The sequence below is a fragment of the Schistocerca americana genome, chromosome 6 (assembly GCF_021461395.2).
Source record: "Schistocerca americana isolate TAMUIC-IGC-003095 chromosome 6, iqSchAmer2.1, whole genome shotgun sequence".
NCBI lineage: Eukaryota > Metazoa > Arthropoda > Insecta > Orthoptera > Acrididae > Schistocerca > Schistocerca americana.
In genome coordinates, this window is record NC_060124.1 from 210944988 (window position 1) to 210966077 (window position 21090).

Genomic DNA, 21090 nt, shown 5'->3' on the forward strand with positions numbered 1-21090 from the left:
TTTTAAGTAGTAGTGTCCAGAAGCTTGCTTCTGGAGTATTTGGAACAAAATGTAAAAGATATAATAAAAAGAGATTAAGAATGTAGAACGAAGAATTAGAAAAAGTAATAAGAGAAGAAAAGCCAGAATTAAGAGTAGGATGTAATCGAAAAGGAGAAATTGCCAAACAAGAATGTAAAAAAAAAAAAAAGAAAAAGAAAAAAACCAGAGCAAATTGGGACAGGTATGAAAGTAACCTAGAAAATGATATTAATCGACAACAGGCAGTTGCTTGTAAAATAATCGAACACTTAAACAAACACAAAAAGATACGTTAAAGATTAACACAACGAATGAAAAACAAGGCCAAGAACATCATAAAAAGTTGTCGTATGACCAAAACTTAATGGAACAAGCAGAAACGCATGAAGGTGGGAAAGGGGTTGATGTGCTAATCTTAGCAGAATTAGAAGAAGCTTTAGAAACGATGAAAAAGAGAAAGGCAGTTGGTATAAATGGCATTAACAGCGAGTTGTTAAAATGTCACTGAATTTTCCTTAAAATAAGAATTATGCATTTCCTAAATTTATTCTGAGAGATAGCGCGAATACTGGAAATCTAGTCAAATACTGTTGTCACTCGATTTTTAAAAAAAGAATTCAAAAAAGATGTAATAATAATAGGGGAATCAATGTTTTAATAGTTGGGTATAAAGCTTATGCAAAAATTTTAACTCTGAGGTTAAGATCAATAGCTGAAACAATTTATATGAAGGCTACAGTGGATTTAGATCAGAACGAACAACATCGGGTATGCTCACTTTTAAGATACTGATAAATAAAAGAATTTAGTGATGAGGCATACATAGCTTCTGTCGACTACGTCAGTCCGTTTGACAGATTAAACGGGACAAAACTTTAGTCAGTACTGCAAGAAATGGAATTCCGCGACACTTGATATGGAGCACAGAAAGCTTATGAAATGAAAACAAATTTGTAATGAAAACGGGAAACAAAATAAGGAAGAATGGTGTTATAACCAAAAGACTAGTTGAACGAGGCTACAATCTTTCTCCAGTTTTGTTCAGTTTCTGTGTTAATGGCATGATTGAAAAGGGGAATGAGGAAACGAATAACAACAAAGGAATGATACTAGGTACGGACCATTATATATATATATACATTAATGCAGGTTGACGAACAGACTATAACAGCCATTTCAGAAGAAGTGTTAAAAAGAAATATTTTTAAAGTAAAACAAATTGGTGAAAATTATAATTTCAAAATATCTATAAAAATGAGAAAAGTAATGTAATTTCGCTTGATGGCAGCTTCCGCTCTCGCAGGCGTACGTTCAATCAGGTGCTGGGAGGTTTCTTGGGGAATGGCAGCCCGTTATTCACAGTGTGCTGCACAGAGAAAAGGTATGGATGTCGGTCGGTGAGGCCTGGCACGAAGTCGGCGTTTCAAAACGTTCCAAAGGTTTTCTGTAGGATTCAGGTCAGGGCCGTGTGCAGGCCAGTCCATTACAGAGACGTTATTATCGTGTAACCACTCCGCCACAGGCCATGCATTATGAATAGGTGCTCGATCGTACTGAAAGATGCAATCGCCATCCCCGAATTGCTTGAACTGTCGGCGGTCTCAGTCTGTCAACAGACGAGGTCGGCTATTAGGGAAAGTTCTGTGAAACTAAATCAGGCTTGCCCCGATGGGGATTTGAAGCACCGTATAGGCGAAAAAAAGTAGGGTACAGGGATACTGCATGTAGAAGCGTTCAGAAAGAAACAAGCCGGAGGCATAATTACAGAAACCAGTACCTGTGTGCTAGAAGTATTGACCCTGGCTGGTGAGACACTTGTCCCACTGTGACACAAGGCGGTGAATGGCTGTCTCATAAAATTCCCGGAGCTGCGATGTTAACCAGTTCCGCACGAACAGCTGAACGTCGTCGTCCGAGGTGAATTGTTTACCCGTATGCTGATGTTTAACCAAGATGGCCAAGATGGCGCCCTTCTGATTCACTTCCTGCAGCACGGGACAACAGTGAATGCCCAGCGTTACTCGCAAACCTTGACCACCCTTCGCCGAGCGATCAAATCGTGCGGCCAGGGAATCTCACCCGTGGGGTCGTTCTGCTCCACGACAATGCAAAGCCTCTTACGGCCAACACAGTCGCGACACTCCTGCAGAAATTCAAATGGAAGGTTCTCGGCCACACTCCATACAGTCCGGACCTCTCTCCCTTTGATTACGCCATTTTTGGTCCCCTTAAAAAGGCTCTGAGGGGCAAACGATTCGCCTCGGACGACGACGTCCAGCTGTACGTGCGGAACTGGTTAACATCGCAGCTCCGGGAATTTTATGAGAAAGTCATTCAACGCCTTGTGTCGCAGTGGGACAAGTGTCTCAACAGCCAGGATCAATACTTTTAACATACAGGTACTGGTTTCTGTAATTATGCCTCTGGCTCTTTTTTTTTTTTGAACGCCCTTTATACATACATGCAGTATCCCTATACCTTACTTTTTTTCGCCTATACGGTGCTTCAAATCCCCATCGGGGCAAATCTGATTTAGTTTCACAGTACTTTCCCTAATAGCTGTACGCAAATGCTCTTGCTCTGTAGGTCTGGCTCTAGTCTAATATGACAAAGATCTCATTTCGACTAACGTGAGGCAAATAGTTTAACTCATTGGCTGTGCCAAGTGAAGAACGCCGGACTTCACAGTTTTTCGGAAAAAAAATGTTACAGCCGATGATGTCCGACTAGGATGAAGTCGGGTCAGATAAGTCTACAACAGAGGCAGATGGCGCACGAATGAAAACTCTGTTTCTTGCTTACAGACGAAATTTAATTTTGTCATTACTAAAAAATAAGAAATAAAAGAAACTCATCACGACTTTGCGAAATTCTTTGGTTCCTGCACAGTTCGCTGTTGCACATGTTTCTTTCCTTATGATATAGATTTTTTCGAAGGTATGGAACAACACGGAATACCGCATTAGTTTCGTCATAATGTTTGCCATCCTTCAGTATTATTAAAAATATACATCCATTTTTCTTTGTGACGACGAAAGTATCCTGAGAAGCACGTGCAGGGTGTTTCACATTTCACGTTATAGTCTTCTAGAGGTTATGGAGGGGACTTAGTTGATCAAGTTTCACATAGGAACTCATATCCGAAAACGTCACCCAACGACGCTACAAAACGTCGAAGTTATAGACGTTGGCTGTGGACATTGTATCACAGACACAGTTCCTTGGATTGTTCAGAGATGTCACTAAACCCGCCGAAAGATGTAAACAACTATGCATGTGCAGCGCCTATTAGACGGAGGGGGTCTGACAGCCGATCACTACCAGTCATTCCACCTTGAAGGGGATATACGACTAGCGATGTCTGTAGTTCAACCATACCTAGATGGTCAATACCGCGGTCTAATCGCGTCCGCATTGTTACTTTGTGCCAGGAAGGGCTCTCAACAAGGGGAGTGTCCAGGCTTCTCGGAGTGAACCGAAGCGATGTTGTCCGGACGTGGAGGAGATACAGAGAGACAGGAACTATCGATGACATGCCTCTCTTAGGCCGCCGAAGGGCTACTACTGCAGTGGATGACCGCTACCTAGGGATTATGGCTCGGAGGAGCACTGACAGCAACGCCACCATCTTGAATAATGCTTTTCCTGCAACCATAGGACGTCGTGTTACGACTCAAACTGTGCGCAATAGGCTGCATGATGAGCAACTTCACTCCCGACGTCCATGGCGGGGTCCATCTTTGCAACCACGACACCATGCAGCGCGCTACAGTTGGGGGCCCAACAACTTGCCGAATGGACGGCTCAGGACTCGCATCACTTTCTCTTCACCAATGGGTGTCACGTATGCCTTCAACCAGACAATCGTCGGAGACGTGTTTGGAGGCAACCCGGTCAGGCTGAACGCCTTAGACACACTGTCAAGCGAGTGCAGAAAGGTGGAGGTTCCCTGCTGTTTTGAGGTGGCATTATGTGGGGCCCACGTATGCCGCTGGTTGTCATCAAGGCGCCGTAACGATTGTACCATCCTCCGACAGATAGTGCAACCATATCGCATTCGTCTTCATGGACAACAATTCGCGCCCACTTCCTTCAGCATAACGACATCGCTCGACTAGAGAAGCCAGCATGTTCTCCAGACATGAACCCTATCGAACGTGCCTGGGATAGTTTGAAAGTGGCTGTTTATGGAAGACGTGACCCACCAACCTCTCTGTGGGATCCACGCCGAATCGCCGTTGTGGAGTGGGACAATCTGGACCAACAGTGCCTTGATGAACCTGTGGATAGTATGCCACGACGAATACAGGCATGCATCAATGCAAGAGGAGGTGCTACTGGGTATTAGAGGTACCAGTGTGTACAGCAGTCTGGACCACCACCTCTGTATGTCTCGCTGTATGGTGGTACAACATGCAATGTGTGGTTTTCATAAACAATAAAAAGGGCGGAAATGGTGTTAATGTTGATCTCTATTCCAATTTTCTGTACGGGTTCCGGAACTCTCCGAACCGAGGTGATACAAACCTTTTCTTGACGTGTGTAGGGGCCGGCGCCTGCACATGTATGTATGTACAGGGTGACTCCGTGATGGTGCTACAAAATTTCAAGCTTGATGGAGACGGTAAAATTTATCAATTTAAGGGACCCTGGCTCGAATACGAACGAGTCGCAAGTTACAAGCGGAAATCATTCTGATGCATCTCACAGTGGAATACATGTACCAGTACTGTTGTCGCTAAGAATGGAGGATATGCAATTTTCAGAGGTTGTAGTGTGGACCAATATAAGAAAAAATGTTCGATAAAATGCACTCTAAAATACATACCTAAGGAGCTATGAGCACTTGATCATCTTCACTAGTGTGAAACATTAGCATGTTTTCGTCCATAGTATCACCTCTGAAAATTTTCTACACTAAAATCTTAGCAGCGCCAGTACCGGTACATGTAGAGGTCTCAGAACCGTTTTCGCCCATAACTTTCCATTCGTTTCCGGTACACAGACCCTTACCTCAAATTGATACATTTATCCTTTTTCATCGTCACTGAAAGTTTGTAACATCATCACGGAATCACCCTGTGTACGATATACAGACATTTACAGGAACCGGCGCCTGTAACTTGGACGCTCTGCAGAGTTGTTGGATGACGTTCACGGATACGAGTTCCTATGTAGAATTTGATCTACTACAACCTCTGTAAGTGTGCAACATGAATCGTAAAATACCCCGTAGATATACAAGTAATGAACAGGACAGGAGCATTTGAAGTATGTTTTCGATGACTTTACACATAAGTTTAAATTTCTAACATAAATCTGTGCTCTGAGTTTTACTTTATATAATTATATGAGTTAGTATGGACTCTAGCACGCTACCGTATGAGTTAGTATGGACTCTAACACGCTATCGTATGATTCTGATTGACTGTTTCTATAAAATACCGATTTTGGTCAATTAGATATTGCTACAATGGTTAACAATTCATTGTCAACATTTGCAATTGTGGGTATGTCAATAATATAAAAGGGACGGGGTAGAGAATGCCCCTTTCATTTCAGAAATTACAAAATCTGTATTCCTAATACGTGTGTAAACTAGTCTCACTATTACTAAAACTAACAATCAATGCACCCTGTAACTTAAAGGTTTTTCTTGTTTGGGTACAGTCAGAACTACTATAATATTACAATATTAATCCATGACGACCGGTAGGTTATTATATTAATTATGTATCTAAAAAGGAAATTAACATCAGTTACAGCTAAGTACATTTGTCTTACAATTAAATTAATATTATAGTTGCTACATCAAACGCATGTATTAAATCTAGCGAAGATTACAAGCACAACGAAATCTTCACTTTCACTAAGCTATCCCCTTTTCTGTTATCTGTTTTTCCAACATTTTTAATTTCATATTTTATTCTGTGTGTAAGGAAACTATGAATTTTGTTGGAAATGTGAAAACATTTAATATTACGTAACGGTACGCTGCAGGACAGCGCGCAACCAGCGATAACATACTACAGACCATTGCAAAAAAGCGTTGCGCTCTCTGGAAAATCGAGAAATGTTATTTCTAGTAACTTATTTATTGCGAGCCTCAGGGCCATACAGACATTTCTTGTAACTTAAATATTAAGAGAGAGAGAACTGTAATGACATAAGACGATTGCAGTCTGGGCTTTTCGTTGAGCCGATACATACAGAACGCAACCGCGATGATAAACTGTTGTTGGAAGCCATCTTAACAATTCTGTGACTGAGAATACTGCGTCAGATTGTGGATGAGTTTTGAACGGTTACAAAAATTGATAGAAATTGTTAGCGACAATTTCCAGTCTATAAGGTATTAAATTTCAGTAATGTATCCAGCGCTTTTCTTGCAGTTTTCTGAACCACAGTTTTCATGTTTAAAGATTTATGTCTACGCAGGTTCTGGGGATGTGTGAAGGATGATGGGTTAAACAGTCTTTGTTTCTTGAACAAGTCACTTAAGTACGAACTTGTTTTCATAAGTACAACTAATTTACAGCCCGTTCACTCTCCACGCAGAGCGTCGCAATGGCACAAGCGTTGCTACTTAAAATCACGACGCACAACTCAAAGTGAACGCTTTTACTAAAGTGCTAAGACTAGCACATTCATCTCTGGTACAATTTCACTGGGCATATGGCAACAAATTCACTTGCAGAATAATTAAACAGATGGATCACACTGATTCACCTACACACACACACACACACACACACACACACACTAATGGTTGGCACAACCATGACCTGCCCAGTTGTAAAATTTTCGAAGTAAATTACTGTTCTACATTAAGTTCTACATGGTTGCAGATGAAAAACTGTGAAACAAAGTAATTGCATTGAATAACATATAATCCAGGAAGCTCACGTCATGTGGTAGCAATGTCCACATAGAAAATTTTGTCTGTTTTCCAAATATGTAAATACTGTCTTCAAAACTTGAATTTATATGTGTACAAGCAGTAAAAAGTATTTTTACTGTATTATGTTAAAACTCCACCGATATGCTGAAACTTCAGCGAAACATGTCTGGGGAATAAAAAGGAAAACAAAAATTATGTTTTGCTCATTGTGGACCCGCTCCAAACATAAATCTGTTTCACAGAATTTGAAGAATTTCGTTTCCAAAGACATACACAGTGAGATAACATTTGCGTCAGATTACACAAAATATCATTGCAGAAATAATCACCACCAGCGACCCGCCACCCTAAACAGTCGTCGCTGTCCCGAAAGCTGTGGGACTTAGACGTGCCCTAGTCTTCATTCAAGCTTATTTTGAGCTGGTTTGCGTTGTTGATTTTAGCTAAACGTTTGACGATTAGGGTGTACAGGAAAACTTTATGTTTGGAGTATGGGAACGATATTTTACGTTAGGCATATGAGAAGGAAATTTTGTGTTTGGCATATGAGAACGTAATCTTATGTTTGGCATATGAGAACGACTGTTAAAGAAACTTGCAGCGCTAGCAACTGTCGACAGTCTGTGTCCCGTCGCCTGACTCACGGAATTCCATCTATTGTAAGCACCAGTTCATTTCAACGTGTCAGAAATGTCTGGGTAATGTGTCCGAACTGAAGCATCTCAAGTCTCATTGTTGTATTTGTGCACCGGATCTACGATGACAGAGATGTAGAAAGGAATGCGTCTGTCGTGAAGAGCACAAAAAGCCGTAGAGAAAAAAAATTGCAAAGCAGTTGAAAATTCGTTTACGAGGTCCACATCGTGTCATAAAAAAAAGCTCATCGAGAAGAAAGTAGTTGTTATTGCCTGTGACACTTGCAGTTGGCTATTTTCCTTTCACATGCTATAGTAGAAGTGTTAACTCCTAACGTTGGTCCAGTCGACATGTCAGTATATTTCTGTAAGATAAGCTTGGGACACACGTGAGTTGACAATATGCTGGTAGCATTGCGTCTCCTTTGCTGTTATCCTGTGTTACACACATTAAAGCTGTTGTGGGCTGGCAGGAGAGCCAACCCGTATAAATGGAGGAAGCCGAAAGGCACGCGTTTAAGCTCACGCAGGCTGGCGTGAGGTCTGGAACAGGACAAGGTATTTTGACTTCAGAAAAAAGGAGGTAACTGGTGGAATACTTTAATCCATTAATGTTGAACGTAGCTCTTGTCTGTACATTATTTACAATATCAATAGCAACTGATAATGGCGCCTTGCTAGGTCGTAGCAAATGACGTAGCTGAAGGCTATGCCAACTATCGTCTTGGCAAATGAGAGCGTATTTTGTCAGTGAACCATCGCTAGCAAAGTCGGTTGTACAACTGGGGCGAGTGCTAGGAAGTCTCTCTAGACCTGCCGTGTGGCGGCGCTCGGTCTGCAATCACTGATAGTGGCGACACGCGGGTCCGACGTATACTAATGGACCGCGGCCGATTTAAAGGCTACCACCCAGCAAGTGTGGTGTCTGGCGGTGACACCACAAAAGCTTTGCAGATCAGCCTAGCGAAAAGGCGATTCGTCTCGCGATTTCTGTCCACGTGTGTGTATTCCGAGCACAACATTGCTCGGTAGTGAATCATGGACGCTGGGAAAACAGGCAAAAAGGAGAACTGAAGCCTTTGATATGTGGTGGACTGATAAAGATGAGGAATGAGAAGGTTCTTCGCAAAATCGGCGAATAAAGTAACATATGGAAATATTGACAAGAAAAAGGGACAGAATGATAAGACATGTGTTAAGACAGGCAATAACTTCCATGGTACCAGAGGTGTTTGTGGAGGGTAAAAACTGTGAGAGAAGACTGAGATTGAAATAGATCCAACAAATTATTGAGAAACTAGGGTGCAAGTGATATTCTGGGATGAAGAGGTTGGCCCAAGACAGTATTAGTCGGTCAGAAGACTGATGACTCAAAACGTGAATCCACATTGAAAGATTGTACTCATGACCTCCCACACAAAAATCTGTTTCATTTCCTTCAGTTTCAGAAGTGGCAATGTTTCGCCGATTGTATAGAAGCTATTTCACAGCTCCACTACGCGCGTTCCGATGGATAACGACTAAAGTACAGAGCCTGGCAACTTTTTGAGAGAGCGATGTTCGTGGCAGCTATTATATTCATAAATAAGCTGTGATAAGCATTTTATTTATTTATTTTTTTGATCGTAATTTTCCTCTTTGTCGTCAAATTAGTAAAGCCAGTAACATATTCGGGTGGAAACTTCCAGCGTCCAAGTCTCTGAGACATACAGCAATATTGACGATATTACACTTCATCAACATTTGTCTGCGTTCCATTTTGATATTGTCAGAGTATCAAAGAACAACGATATTATCTTTCGGGGATACATCTGACGCTCTCAGTGTAGCTTTTAATCTCTTTTCCATCCAAAAAATTATCTGTTACACGTGGCGTGGTATTTAATTCGGGCATCACATTCTATTTTAGTGTTAGCCATTGAAAAGTCTGGGTCATTGCCTTTACATCTACAAAATACAGTTAATGTTACCTTTCCCATATTTGTATTGAGACCATGTAGGTCTCAATCCTTTAATGTGCAATCTGTGAGGCAGCTTCCAGTAGTGATGTAGAAAATCCTTGCACCATGTTTCATATTATTCGTTACTCCGTTGTTGAGAAATGTCATGATCGCGTTTGGTAGATACCTTACAGTTAACCGTTTTCGACTATATGAAATCATCAGAACTAAACATCCGGTATCTTATTACGGAAACAACGTGCTAATGCATAGCACTAAAATTTTTGTCTTTCTGCTACAATATACATTGATTACAGACGCACTTCATGTTTTATGCTGCACTTATTGTTCAAAGTGTATTTAAGAGACGATAGTTCAAAAGGTTCAAATGGCTCTGAGCACTATGCGACTTAACTTCTGAGGTCATCAGTCGCCTAGAACGTAGAACTAATTGAACCTAACTAGCCTAAGGACATCACAAATATCCATGCCCGAGGCAGGATTCGAACCTGCGACGGTAGCGGTCGCTCGGTTCCATACTGTAGCGCCTAGAACCGCACGGCCACGCTGGCCGGCAAGAGACGATGAACTTCTGATTTGGTTTGATACGCAAGGAAAAATAGCCTCACAGTTCAACAGCCGTATATCGTACAAAAGTTTTTCTTTCCAAGATCCCATTTTTAATTACGTTTGTTTCTTCATATTCTTGAATAACCACCATGTGAAAGATTAATTGTCATAAATGACCCCATATTAGTAGTGAATTTATAAAGCTCACAACTGTATCTAATCTGAGTAATAGCATCACTCATGGATTTTGTCCCATTCAAAGTATTAGAAATTTTGTTATAGTATGTCAACCGAATCGCATATACATTTAAAAACAACCTTCTTTAGGTAAGCACACAGAAGCTATTCCACCAAATCATTTTTTGCACTTATGTTATAGTTAAATAATCTGAATATTTATGACTAATCCCTGCAACGAATAGGAGTTTACAGTAAGAAAGCTTCCGACGCAGACCTGATGCCAAGTTATCAGTTCCTTCGAATGGCTGTTTAAATTGCACTGTGAGGCATAATAATTTTTTGACATAGCAGAAGAGCAAGAAAAAACTGGCCAAGTACGAGTAGACCACTCATTCTTAGGATTCAGCACAAACTTAATTGTGCACGTAGTTAGTTCATCCATCCCAATAATCGAGAATCTCTACGTTTTTTACCTGTTATTGATAACGACTCTGGCAAGAGACATTCTGGCAAGATATCGGTCCTGGGAATATCAAGATTTTCGAGAATAATTTTAGGTTTTAACTTTAAATTTTTTGTGTACTTAGTAGATAGACTGACAGAGACCCGGATAACAAACGACAAAAAATTGTATTTCATGTGATACAATTATGAATTAAGTTTCGGATTTTTCCTTTACTTGTACTGTTAAACCTCGTTTCTTGCCAAATTTCATGATTCTAGGACAATAAGATGTACTTGATAGGTTTCGATGAATGAGTTTGCAGGCATCAAAATATGCGACATAAATGGTCGTGTCTTTTGACTGCATTGACTTAGAAGCCTAAATAATTAACACCGCCAAGAGGCTGTAGATCTTAGTATGTGACATATATTTTACTTGATACGTCTACCCTGAGAGAAAGAGTTCTAACCAGTCGAACAGACCGACAGACAACAAAATGATGCTAATAAGGATTCCGTTTGCAATCAACTCCATATGGTTTTCAACCGGACGTAATACGTAGTTTTAATAAGCCTTGTTCGGGCCAAAAGTACGCATCGCGAATACATAAAGTTGCTATAGAGAACAGTCTTGCAGAACACAACAAAACTAAAATGTGCAAATATATGAAATTACATATGCCAGTATCAGTAACAGTGAATTCAGACTTGCGCGTATAAATCTGGAAATTCCAGATTCTGTAAAAACCCTTGAATCGAGATTTACGTATAGTATCCCAAATATATCTATTCCAAAGAAAACCTGAGTGATTATCTACCAGTGCGTAGAAAATGATATCTTCAGAATTGCATGCTATGAAAAGTATTCACAAGAGTTTGTTGCATTTTAAACGTGAACCTATTGTCAGGAGTTACTGTGATGTCCAGAAAGTGACTTTTGCACTGCAAGCCACTTCAGGAAATCATACATGATGAAGTATAAGAATGAGAAAGCAACGAAAATGAGAATAATACAGTATTCTTTCTTCGTAGGAAAATTTCACTCCTATGGTCAGATCGTACGTTTATCCCACCCTGTTGATGAAGGTAAAAGTTTATCAGCTGCATAAAAGCTTCAACCTGATGCGGCGTTGCCATTTGGAGTCCTAATTTGAAGAACAAAACATGTGAAAGTAGACTTCCTTGGTGAATTTACAAGAAATACAGATAAATTTATGCACACGCGACGTTATTCTACGATCTTTTTTGTCGCCGCACGGTGCAGATGATCACATACAGTGACCAATCTAACGCTGCTGCACCCTATGTCCAATTAAAAGAATTTTAAGAAATTTGCTGATACTTAACTGCATTTTTCAGCTAATCATACAGATATGTAAATGAGCAGTTGCACAGTACGGGAAACAACTATGTTAAAACAGCTCTAAAACGGTTGATGAAGCGAGCAAAAATTTTAATAATCATCTTTTTTCGTGAATGGATTTGTGGCTGCAAACTTCTTTTGTCTAGGGGATGATAAAAAGGTCCAGCTTTATCGAGTGTTAGTGAAGGTACTTATTTTCATTTTCATCACATTTTCTTTTATTTCCTATCCAGATATGCCAAAAAAATGAAATTTGGGTATCAATTTTCTGCACATCGATAAAAAGAGTCTTACATCGAGCATACACAGATTTAATTCTGTTCACTGTCCCCAGTTAACAAGTTCGTAAAATACTCCGAAGGCATTTTCAATACAAATTAGTGTTTTCAACATCAATAAGTCGTACTTGGCACACATCTGTACACAGCACAAAAACTAACATACAACTTCGCGTCTAGACAAGGACTGTACCACTCAAGTCTATGACAAAGACGTCTTTGGGCGCATATGACGGAGCGACATATTACTGCTTGAGTTGTAGATTGTTGTAGAACTGGCCAAATTAAGTACTGCACATAATTTTTTGCATACATGAGTGAACAGTTACAAAGAAAACATGCCTCCTGAGACTGGCAAAACAAAAATAAAAATAATATTATATTATTGCACGTAATTCTGAAACAGTGTTTTGAAAAATTACACTGTTTTACACATCGTCAAAATATAAAAAAATTATATTTACTTTCATATGATGGTTTATTCCCCCCCCCATGAACCATGGACCTTGCTGTTGGTGGGGAGGCTTGCGTGCCTCAGCGATACAGATAGCCGTACCGTAGGTGCAACCACAACGGAGGGGTATCTGTTGAGAGGCCAGACAAACGTGTGGTTCCTGAAGAGGGGCAGCAGCCTTTTCAGTAGTTGCAAGGGCAACAGTCTGGATGATTGACTGATCTGGCCTTGTAACAATAACCAAAACGGCCTTGCTGTGCTGGTACTGCGAACGGCTGAAAGCAAGGGGAAACTACAGCCGTAATTTTTCCCGAGGGCATGCAGCTTTACTGTATGATTACATGATGATGGCGTCCTCTTGGGTAAAATATTCCGGAGGTAAAATAGTCCCCCATTCGGATCTCCGGGCGGGGACTACTCAAGAGGATGTCGTTATCAAGAGAAAGAAAACTGGCATTCTACGGATCGGAGCGTGGAATGTCAGATCCCTTAATCGGGCAGGTAGGTTAGAAAATTTAAAAAGGGAAATGGATAGGTTGAAGTTAGATATAGTGGGAATTAGTGAAGTTCGGTGGCAGGAGGAACAAGACTTCTGGTCAGGTGACTACAGGGTTATAAACACAAAATCAAATAGGGGTAATGCAGGAGTAGGTTTAATAATGAATAGGAAAATAGGAGTGCGGGTAAGCTACTACAAACAGCATAGTGAACGCATTATTGTGGCCAAGATAGATACGAAGCCCACGCCTACTACAGTAGTACAAGTTTACATGCCAACTAGCTCTGCAGATGACGAAGAAATTGAAGAAATGTATGATGAAATAAAAGAAATTATTCAGATAGTGAAGGGAGACGAAAATTTAATAGTGATGGGTGACTGGAATTCGAGTGTAGGAAAAGGGAGAGAAGGAAACATAGTAGGTGAATATGGATTGGGGGACAGAAATGAAAGAGGAAGCCGCCTGGTCGAATTTTGCATGGAGCACAACATAATCATAACTAACACTTGGTTTAAGAATCATGAAAGAAGGTTGTATACATGGAAGAACCCTGGAGATACTAAAAGGTATCAGATAGATTATATAATGGTAAGACAGAGATTTAGGAACCAGGTTTTAAATTGTAAGACATTTCCAGAGGCAGATGTGGACTCTGACCACAATCTATTGGTTATGACCTGTAGATTAAAACTGAAGAAACTGCAAAAAGGTGGGAATTTAAGGAGATGGGACCTGGATAAACTAAAAGAACCAGAGGTTGTACAGAGATTCAGGGAGAGCATAAGGGAGCAATTGACAGGAATGAGGGGAAATAAATACAGTAGAAGAAGAATGGGTAGCTTTGAGGGATGAAGTAGTGAAGGCAGCAGAGGATCAAGTAGGTAAAAAGACGAGGGCTAGTAGAAATCCTTGGGTAACAGAAGAAATATTGAATTTAATTGATGAAAGGAGAAAATATAAAAATGCAGTAAGTGAAACAGGCAAAAAGGAATACAAACGTCTCAAAAATGAGATCGACAGGAAGTGCAAAATGGCTAAGCAGGGATGGCTAGAGGACAAATGTAAGGATGTAGAGGCCTATCTCACTAGGGGTAAGATAGATACCGCCTACAGGAAAATTAAAGAGACCTTTGGAGATAAGAGAACGCCTTGTATGAATATCAAGAGCTCAGATGGAAACCCAATTCTAAGCAAAGAAGGGAAAGCAGAAAGGTGGAAGGAGTATATAGAGGGTCTATACAAGGGCGATGTACTTGAGGACAATATTATGGAAATGGAAGAGGATGTAGATGAAGATGAAATGGGAGATATGATACTGCGTGAAGAGTTTGGCAGAGCACTGAAAGACCTGAGTCGAAACAAGGCCCCTGGAGTAGACAATATTCCATTGGAACTACTGACGGCCGTGGGAGAGCCAGTCCTGACAAAACTCTACCATCTGGTGAGTAAGATGTATGAAACAGGCGAAATACCCTCAGACTTCAAGAAGAATATAATAATTCCAATCCCAAAAAAAGCAGGTGTTGACAGATGTGAAAATTACCGAACTATCAGCTTAATAAGTCACAGCTGCAAAATACTAACACGAATTCTTTACAGACGAATGGAAAAACTAGTAGAAGGCAACCTGGGGGAAGATCAGTTTGGATTCCGTAGAAACACTGGAACACGTGAGGCAATACTGACCTTACGACTTATCTTAGAAGAAAGATTAAGGAAAGGCAAACCTACGTTTCTAGCATTTGTAGACTTAGAGAAAGCTTTTGACAATGTTGACTGGAATACTCTCTTTCAAATTCTAAAGGTGGCAGGGGTAAAATACAGGGAGCGAAAGGCTATTTACAATTTGTACAGAAACCAGATGGCAATTATAAGAGTCGAGGGACATGAAAGGGAAGCAGTGGTTGGGAAGGGAGTAAGACAGGGTTGTAGCCTCTCCCCGATGTTGTTCAATCTGTATATTGAGCAAGCAGTAAAGGAAACAAAAGAAAAATTCGGAGTAGGTATTAAAATTCATGGAGAAGAAATAAAAACTTTGAGGTTCGCCGATGACATTGTAATTCTGTCAGAGACAGCAAAGGACTTGGAAGAGCAGTTGAATGGAATGGACAGTGTCTTGAAAGGAGGATATAAGATGAACATCAACAAAAGCAAAACAAGGATAATGGAATGTAGTCTAATTAAGTCGGGTGATGCTGAGGGAATTAGATTAGGAAATGAGGCACTTAAAGTAGTAAAGGAGTTTTGCTATTTGGGGAGCAAAATAACTGATGATGGTCGAAGTAGAGAGGATATAAAATGTAGGCTGGCAATGGCAAGGAAAGCGTTTCTGAAGAAGAGAAATTTGTTAACATCCAGTATTGATTTAAGTGTCAGGAAGTCATTTCTGAAAGTATTCGTATGGAGTGTAGCCATGTATGGAAGTGAAACATGGACGATAAATAGTTTGGACAAGAAGAGAATAGAAGCTTTCGAAATGTGGTGCTACAGAAGAATGCTGAAGATTAGATGGGTAGATCACATAACTAATGAGGAAGTATTGAATAGGATTGGGGAGAAGAGAAGTTTGTGGCACAACTTGACCAGAAGAAGGGATCGGTTGGTAGGACATGTTCTGAGGCATCAAGGGATCACCAATTTAGTATTGGAGGGCAGCGTGGAGGGTAAAAATCGTAGAGGGAGACCAAGGGATGAATACACTAAGCAGATTCAGAAGGATGTAGGTTGCAGTAGGTACTGGGAGATGAAGAAGCTTGCACAGGATAGAGTAGCATGGAGAGCTGCATCAAACCAGTCTCAGGACTGAAGACCACAACAACAACAACATGATGGTTTATTTATTAAAACTGATTTTGCTTTCGAAAACTTATCACAGTTCTTGGTTTAATTTATATAAACAAAAATGTAAATGTTCGTTTGTTCAAAATCTTATGTCTCCACATGCATTTCATTGATTCCCTTGAAATTTTGAGATAATGTTGCATTCTAATAAGCGCGTGTTTTATATACAGTACTTACGAGAGAACTATATGCTATCTAAATATATATGTCACATGTATTTAATTTTTATTTATTGTGTATTAGTTTGTATACAGGATGATTTTTACCATCGTGTACAAGTCTTCGGATTGATCGATGAGGGGATACGGAACAAAAAAGGTCTAATGAACTTTCGTCCGTAAATGCTAGAGACCATTTATTCAATCACACATTGTTACAGAGACTGCGGTCTAATAAGTTCTGCACCATGCCACCACAGTTCCAGTATATGTTGAAAATGATTTCCATGTGTCTTAACGCATGTGTGTACGCGCCGTAGCGTGTTCTGTCTCACATGTTCACAAGTAAATCTTCGTTTGTTCTACATCTTATATCTCCACAAGTTCTTCACCGAATCCCTTGAATTTGTGACACAGCGTTGCATTCGAGTACTCGTGTGCTTTTGTATACCTATCGGAGTGCCGTGTGGTATATAAATGCATATATAATAATTATACGGGAAATCTATATAGAAATGTAAATGTTCGTTTGTTCACATTTGTAAATCTTCGAAAGCCCTTCACCGAGTGCTTCATAATTTTAACGCAACATTGCATGTGAATTCGTATGTATTTATTACATTTATTTTTTTAATATCTGTAATATATAAATAAATATTGCAAATAAAGGGGAAACGTTTTTACCAAAAACCTTGAAAAGTTTTTGATCGATTTAGTTCAGATTTTTAAACAGTACTCTGATGAACGTTCGGACACGGGTTCTATATTTTAATATACAAATATATACGTAATATTGAAACGGGAAACATTATTATCAAAAATTTTCAAGAAGTACTTGACTAACTTACTTCACATTGTTACACGTTACTTTAATAAATGTATGGGCGCACACACACACACACACACACACACACACACACACACACACACACACACACAAAGGGTTCAAGTGGCTCTGAGCACTATGGGACTCAATTGCTGAGGTCATAAGTCCCCTAGAACTTAGAACTACTTAAACCTAACTAACCTAAGGACAACGCACACATCCATGCCCGAGGCAGGATTCGAACCTGCGACCGTAGCGGTCGCGCGGTTCCAGACTGTAGCGCCAGAACCGCTCGGCCACCAGCGGCCGGCACACCCACACACACACACACACACACATATATATATATATATATAATGTTTGCAAGCAGGAAATTTATATAGTTGTATTTATCGGTTGTCAGCTACTACATAATCTGGATTTGCAATAACAATAAACAAGGCTCAATGTCAGAGAGAGGAGGGAATAGGAGATGGACAGAGAAAGAGGGTAGGATGAGAAGAAGAGAGAGAGAGAGAGACAGAGAGAGAGAGAGAGAGAGAGAGAGAGAGAGAGAGACTGAAGTACAAGATGGACATATAAAACGGGGAGGAGTTGATTGATAGAGAGGGGGAAAATGGGACAGGAGGAGGCAGAGAGGGAGGAGGCGGGAGGAGATGTAGAGAGAAGAGGCAGAAGGAGATGAGGAGAGAGGTTCAGGAGAGGATGGACATAGAAAAGGGGAAGAGGTGATGGACAGAGAGAGGAAGAAGGAGGAGAAGATGGACAAAGGGAGGGGAGGAGGAGATGACAGAGACGGAGGGGGGGGGGAGGTGATTAAAACGTATATAGATGTTCATTTTCATTTACCCAGACTGACCGGCAGCAACGCAAGGCCTAAAACAGCTAGTAGGTAATAAAATATTCTGAGAAATTTCTTAAGCAAAATATTGTAAAGTGTGATATATATGCCATTTATGTTCAAATGAAACAAATGGAATCTATAGAATAATTAACTTTTTTAAAACGAAAAATAAAAATAATGTTCCACGATGTTACAGAAAAACTTGGGAAAAGTCTGAAATTTAAATGACTTTGTCCATAAAATAAACCAATCCCATAGGCTCGTCTCTTGTACTTCAGGCTTGTAATTTTAGTTAAAACATAGCTGAAAAAGTGTATGTTTGTGTCTACAGTCGCAGTTTACTTATTTTTCCCACTGGCTACCGGTTTCGGGACCTAGTATCATCCTCAGGACATTGCAGTCTTTACGCTTGCTTGCCAAGTAAGTAAGTCATATACTGAAAACACAATAGAATCGCAAATGTCGTTATACAGGCTTAGTATCGTAAGATTCTGTTGATCAAATATCCCGGTAATTCTGGTTCGTTGTATGAGCAAAAAAATTATGACCAATACCCACCGCGGGAATGAATACCATCTGGTGCCATTCCGGACACGTGACACCGTAAGAAAAGTGTGAAAATGGTGCAGTGACGAACGGGAAACATTCTAGCGACGGTAATGGCAGCAAATAGGGAAATCCACTGGAACACGTGAAAGGGTAGATTTCTATGGGGGCGGTACGACTATAGCGACGCTTACTGTCGTGATCATCTATGGGAAGTAATTAAAGTACGGTGCAGCCTCGGGTAAGTGACAAGGTGTTGGACGTCGACGCTTCGTAATAGAACGTGGAGGTCGGAGGCCTGCCCACTCTGTAGAGGAGGGTAGGCTTCAGCCTATGGCACATCTCAAGGCCATGTTGGTGCAGTCGCGAGTGTTTCGGAGCACACCGCACTGCTGTCGTTGTTGAACTTGCAGACCCGCTGCAGACGTCCACTATGTGTTCCCGTAGTAACCCAACGACAGTGCAGGGGGCACGATATCGTCGGGATTGGACAGTGAACCAACGGAAACTTGCCGCGTTATCGTATGCATCACGTTTCTAGTTACATTAGTTTGATGGTCGTGTTCAGATACGCCGTGATCAAGGCGAACGGCTGCTCGAAACATGCACGACAGACTGATGTCGCTGGTGGGCAGTACTATGCCATGACGGACATTCACATGGGATTCCAGTGGAGCTGGAGAGTAATAGAAGGCACCATGAAAGCTGAGGATTAAGTGAACATTATTACAGATAATCTGCACCTCTTCGTACTTTATTTCTTTCCTGACGGCGACAGCCTCTTCTGCCAGGATAACTGTCAGTCTCATATGGCCAGAAGCGCACTACAGTGATTCAAGAAGCATGATAGTAAACACACGTTAATGTCTTAGCCAACAGAATCGCCAGATTTGAACGCTATGGAACACATCTGGAGCGCCATCGGGCGAGAGCTCCTCACCCAAAAACCACCAGCCGATAATTTACTGGAATTCCGTGATCTTTGTGTAGGCGTTTGGTGCAACATACCTCCGTAAACCTACCAAGGAAGCCATGCCACGTAAAATCGTTGCTGTATTGCTCTCCAGATGTGGACCTAAGCAGACCGTTATAAAATTTTGGCTCATCATATGCACATACACATACAAACAACAGTTAACGAGGAGCAAAAAATAACAGTACGTGAATAACAAACAGATATTTTAAGTATTCGATTATCTCTTGTTTCACGGTGAGGAAGTATGATCACTGACCAGACTAAGAACGAAATGAGATTTCATTGGTTCAAATGGCTCTGAGCACTGTGGGACTTAACTTCTGAAGTCATCAGTCCCCTAGAACTTAGAACTACTTAAACCTAAGGACATCACACACATCCATGCCCGAGGCAGAATTCGAACCTCCGACCGTAGCGGTGAGTTTCATTCTGCTCTAACATGGTGCGTGGTTTGTCTGTTGTCCATATTTTCAGATGTAGCTCGAAGAGGGCATTTCTCGATTTCTCTACCACCATTAGGTGACACTGAAATTGTCGCCAAGTGGTTTCCTGGCTTTTAAGTGCGAAGGACCTCTAGAGCGTAATCTGTCAATTTGCACACCTTCGGACAGTTCAGGAAACAAGGAGCGAAGGATTACTTACTGCGCCCACTCTAGCGTGGTCCCGCCCTTCTGTGATAATTTGACTGCATTCATTTTCCAGATAGGGTACGGCCCGATCTATGCCATAACATATCGATCGACATCGAAACGATAAGAGTCGCTCCGCAACCTCTGACACCCATTCACAAAGCCCGCTGCACCATGGCAGAAGCGCAAAAACTGCATTCTGAGGCCAGTCCAGATGACATCTGTACCATCTTATCACCGTTTGCAAATTCTAGGAGCATCATTACGACTTCATGAGAAAGTGGAAAAAATAATGAATGGGAAAGATCCAACCACCATCGGGCAAGGCGAGTTAGAGTGTTTTTTTTTTCTTTTTGGGAGGGGGGAGGGGGACTACCATGGTATGGTCCTAGGAGATTATGTTTGAAGCTTTCTGGCATTGTGCCGGATAGGGAATCGAATCCGGAACCTTTACCTTTCGCGGACAAGTGTTCCACCTACTCAGCTGCCCGAACACGACTATTTCCTATCTTCCAGACTTCACTGTAGCTCTCCTGCATACCTAGAGAGACTAACACTTCTGGAAGAAGAGATATTATAGAGACAAGGCTTAGCCACGGCCTGGTAGTCACTTGTTTGATTCTGAAGATTACAGAAGCACGCTACCGAAATATCCTAAATAAGTTGTGGTAGGCTCCCAAGACGTAGTGTCACGAAGACCTGTCCGACATGTTGTGGCTGCACAATAGTGACCCATCACATTCTACGTAGCACACATCCCCAAGTGCTGCTTCTTTTGGGTATCAAATTTTGCCTCATCCCACATCCTCCCTGTATGACACACAGTGACTGCTTTCTCTTTCCTCGGTTGAAGAAACCGGACAGGCGTTCCCAGAACGACGACAGCTGATTTTTGACAGAATGTCAAATCAAACACCTTTCAGCCGTCTAATTTCCAAACTATACGTGTTATTTTATTGGCCTGCCAGTTTCGGCGATTTATTA